We start from the raw sequence: 5,045 nt of genomic DNA on the forward strand, positions 1-5,045 counted from the left end.
CTATGACAGACAAAATGAGAAAAAAAATCCAGAAAATCACATTGTAGGATTTTTAAGGAATTTATTTGCAAATTATGGTGGAAAATACATATTTGGTCACCTACAAACAAGCAAGATTTCTGGCTCTCATAGACCTGTAACTTCTTCTTTAAGAGGCTCCTCTGTCCTCCACTCATTACCTGTATTAATGGCACCTGTTTGAACTTGTTATCAGTATAAAAGACACCTGTCCACAACCTCAAACAGTCACACTCCAAACTCCACTATGGCCAAGACCAAAGAGCTGTCAAAGGACACCAGAAACAAAATTGTAGACATGCACCAGGCTGGGAAGACTGAATCTGCAATAGGTAAGCAGCTTGGTTTGAAGAAATCAACTGTGGGAGCAATTATTAGGAAATGGAAGACATACAAGACCTCCCTCTCCCTCGATCTGGGGCTCCACGCAAGATCTCACCCCGTGGGGTCAAAATTATCACAAGAATGGTGAGCAAAATCCCAGAACCACACGGGGGGGACCTAGTGAATGACCTGCAGAGAGCTGGGACCAAAGTAACAAAGCCTACCATCAGTAACACACTACGCCTCCAGGGACTCAAATCCTGCAGTGCCAGACGTGGCCCCCTGCTTAAGCCAGTACATGTCCAGGCCCGTCTGAAGTTTGCTAGAGAGCATTTGGATGATCCAGAAGAAGATTGGAAGAATGTCATATGGTCAGATGAAACCAAAATAGAACTTTTTGGTAAAAACTCAACTCGTCGTGTTTGGAGGACAAAGAATGCTGAGTTGCATCCAAAGAACACCATACCTACTGTGAAGCATGGGGGTGGAAACATCATGCTTTGGGGCTATTTTTCTGCAAAGGGACCTGGACGACTGATCCGTGTAAAGGAAAGAATGAATGGAGCCATGTATCGTGAGATTTTGAGTGAAAACCTCATTCCATCAGCAAGGGCATTGAAGATGAAACGTGGCTGGGTCTTTCAGCATGACAATGATCCTAAACACACCGCCCAGGCAACGAAGGAGTGGCCAGTCTCCAGATCTCAACCCCATAGAAAATCTTTGGAGGGAGTTGAAAGTCCATGTTGCCCAGCAACAGCCCCAAAACATCACTGCTCTAGAGGAGATCTGCATGGAGGAATGGGCCAAAATACCAGCAACAGTGTGTGAAAACCTTGTGAAGACTTACAGAAAGCGTTTGACCTCTGTCATTGCCAACAAAGGGTATATAACAAAGTATTGAGATTAACTTTTGTTATTGACCAAATACTTATTTTCCACCATCATTTGCAAATTAATTCATTAAAAAACCTACAATGTGATTTTCTGGATTTGTTTTCTTCTCATTTTGTCTGTCATAGTTGATGTATACCTATGATGAAAATTACAGGCCACTCTCATCTTTTTAAGTGGGAGAACTTTCACAATTGGTGGCTGACTAAATAGTTTTTTGCCCACTGTATGTCTCTATACGCTTGGCACATCTAGCCTTTGGGATTTTTGCCCATTCTTCAAGGCAAAACTGCTCCAGCTCCTTCAAGTTGGATGGGTTCCGCTGTTGTACAGCAATCTTTAAGTCATACCACAGATTCTCATTTGATTGATTTCTGGGCTTTGACTAGGCCATTCCAAGACATTTAAATGTTTCCCCTTAAACCACTCAAGTGTTGCTTTAGCAGAGTGCTTAGGGTCATTGTCCTGCTGGAAGGTGAACCTCCGTCCCAGTCTCAAATCTCTGGAAGACTGAAACAGGTTTCCCTCAAGAAATTCCCTGTATATAGCACCATCCATCATTCCTTCAATTCTGACCAGTTTCCCAGTCCCTGCCGATGAAAAACATCGCCACAGCATGATGCTGCCACCACCATGCTTCACTGTGGGGATGGTTTTGGGTTTGCGCCAGACATAGCGTTTTCCTTGATGGCCAAAAAGCTACATTTTAGTCTCATCTGAACAGAGTACCTTCTTCCATATGTTTGGGGAGTCTCCCACATGCCTTTTGGCGAACACGAAACATGTTTGCTCGTTTTTTTATTTCAGCATGGGCTTTTTTCTGGCCACTCTTCCGTAAAGCCCAGCTTTATGGAGTGTATGGCTTAAAGTGATCCTATGGACACATACTCCAATCTCCACTGTGGAGCTTTGCAGCTCCTTCAGGGTTATCTTTGACCTCTTTGTTGCCTCTCAGATTAATGCCCTCCTTGCCTGGTCCGTGAGTTTTGGTGAGCGGCCATTTCTTGGCAGGTTTGTTGTGGTGCCATATTCTTTACATTTTTTAATAATGGATTTAATCCTCCTTGGAATATTCAAAGTTTCTGATACTTTAATAAACCAACCCTGATCTGTACTTCTCCACACCTTTGCCCCTGACCTGTTTGGAGAGCTCATTGGTCTTCATGGTGCCACTTGCTTGGTGGTGCCCCTTGCTTAGTGTTAGGGCTGGGCGATACGACGATATATATCGCAACACAAACAAACATGGAGGAGAGTGAACGCGACACAGAGCATGGAGACCGTACCTAAAAGAGGGGCTACTTCGGTTGCATGGACGTGGTTTGGGTATGAAAAGTCTGACACGGACCACAAAACCGTCCCCCTAATAGGCAATAAAATAGTGTATGGTTTAAGACCTCACAGAGACAGATAAATACCCTGGAGAGAGAGAGAGAGAGAGATAGAAATTATATTTGGCCCTAAACAGAGAGTACACAGTGGCAGAATACCTGACTACTGTGACTGACCCAAAATTAAGGAAATCTTTGACTATGTACAGACTCAGTGAGCATAGCCTTGCTATTGAGAAAGGCCACCGAAGAGAAGACAGGCTATGTGCACACTGCTCACAAAATGAGGTGGAAACTGAGATGCACTTCCTAACCTCCTGCCAAATGTATGACCCGATTCAGGAAACTAGGCATATGTCGCAAGTCACAACTTCACAGGAGAGCCTTTTGAAAATGCCTTCTTGAACATGTGAACTTTCATGTGACTTAATATGAAACGTGTATGTCATCTGTAAATAATACAATTGTTCAATTACGGGCATAGTTGTTTTAGCCACGGAGAAAGTCGGCAACCTTCCTGCTAGCCATGATTGGCTGAGATAATGAGTGGGCTGGACATGTCGAGAGATGAGTTTGGATTGGTCTGCGGTGTTGCATTTGTGTCTATAAAATGAGCTGCTCGTAATGCGTAGGTAATCCTTTCTACTGCAATTTGTTGGAGAGATATAACGTTAGCCATGGAGAACTGCAAATGTGTTGCTACTGCTCTCAATAACATTGCTGCCCTGAATTTATCAGGCGCAATCGACAAAGGTCAGAGGGAAAAAGTTGTGATGGACTACTTTCTGGAGGACGATCGTGCCATGCGGACTCTCTCTGACTCTGAAAATGAATCAGACGATGAGGAAATCCCTGATTTAGGTGAAAATGTTACATGTCTCAACAAAAGACCCCAAGTTAAAGCTTGCTGTTATCAAGCTAACGTTAGCGGAGGTTAGATGGCTGGCTCGCTAACATTACTCTATGGACTGGGATTTTAGTTCATTTTTTATCTAGCTAACGTTACATGTCTAAACAAAAGACCCCAAGTTAAAGCTAGCTGTTATCAAGCTAACGTTAGCGGAGGTTAGATGGCTGGCTTGCTAACGTTACTCTATGGACTGGGATTTTAGTTCATTTTTTATCTAGCTAACGTTACATGTCTAAACAAAAGACCCCACGTTAAAGCGTGCTGGTTACACCTGAAGCTGCGAGTGGTAAACTTCATCAACAACTACGCAGAGGTTAATGCAATAGTATTACCAGGACACAGACACTTTGGAAAGCTGCTGCCATCCCATGTGACAAAAGCAGTAGTGTGGCGTCTCTACAAGGAATCGATGACAACACTTGGTATGTAAAGCATAAACACATTTTTATTATTTAATTGAACTCCAACATAATTGGCACTACTTTAATTGATCTCACATTTTTTTCTGTATTTTCCAGAGGTACGAGTAGTCGGGCTGACTTCCTTCAGGAATCTGTGGAGAAAATTGCTCCCCCTTATCTCAAGCACTAAGCCGAGGATAGACCTGTGCTGGCAGTGCCAGAGGAACAACTATCACGTCTTCAGATCTGCCAATCTGCCAGAAGCTGTTAAGTCAGCCAAGCTGAAGAGGCAAGAGCAGCATCTCCTGCTTGTTCAGAGTGAGCGCTCTGTCTACCAGAAGATGGTTGCTGACTGCAAGACCATGTGTCAAGACCTGCAGTTGTCTCTGGGGGGCCACTACTGAACCAGCAAGCAAAGACATCACAATGTATTACAGCTTTGATTTTGCTCAACAAGTACGCAATATTTATTCCTTTATACTGATTAAGGATATAGATGGATAGATAGATATACACCAAATATTTCCTGTTTTGCAGCTTCGATGCTCTTGGAGCCTGATGTTGTTGTCGCCAAGGAGCGTTCGGACTCAGTCGGGACCAGGTTTCAGCTGCTGCGCAACGCTGACATCCTTCCTCCCATAAATGGTCTGCCTGTAAAAGCACCAGCTGGACTAGACACAGCTAGAAAAACATATATTTTTGAGAAGATCAAGTCGTTTTGAGACAAAGAGGCTTTGGACATAACATGCCCTGCACCAAAGTCAAGAACAGGTTCGGACGGACCAGTCATCAGCACTATCTGCAGTGCCTCGATTCAAAGGACTCTCTCCTAACATTTCTCTCTCTGCTGCTCAGCCACTTTCCCCTGATTGTATGCATATAACTACCTCGTCTATCACTGGTATCGTTATTGATATTGCTCTTGTACATACTGTATCTTTGATTTGTACTGACACTATCTATTTCTGGTATCACTACGATGCAAAGTAACCATTTGGCTGTACCGTTTACACCTTCTGTAGAGACCCATCCACTTAGCAAGACTTAGCAAACTATTGATATATAAAATTAACATTGATATGTGTAGTCGTAACATGATTCTGTGACATACAACAATCTAATGTGACCGTATCAAGTGTCCACCGCATAAATATATGGAGCAGGCAT

Source organism: Oncorhynchus clarkii, chromosome 15, assembly GCF_045791955.1.
Source record: "Oncorhynchus clarkii lewisi isolate Uvic-CL-2024 chromosome 15, UVic_Ocla_1.0, whole genome shotgun sequence".
In the NCBI taxonomy this organism is placed as follows: Eukaryota; Metazoa; Chordata; class Actinopteri; order Salmoniformes; family Salmonidae; genus Oncorhynchus; species Oncorhynchus clarkii.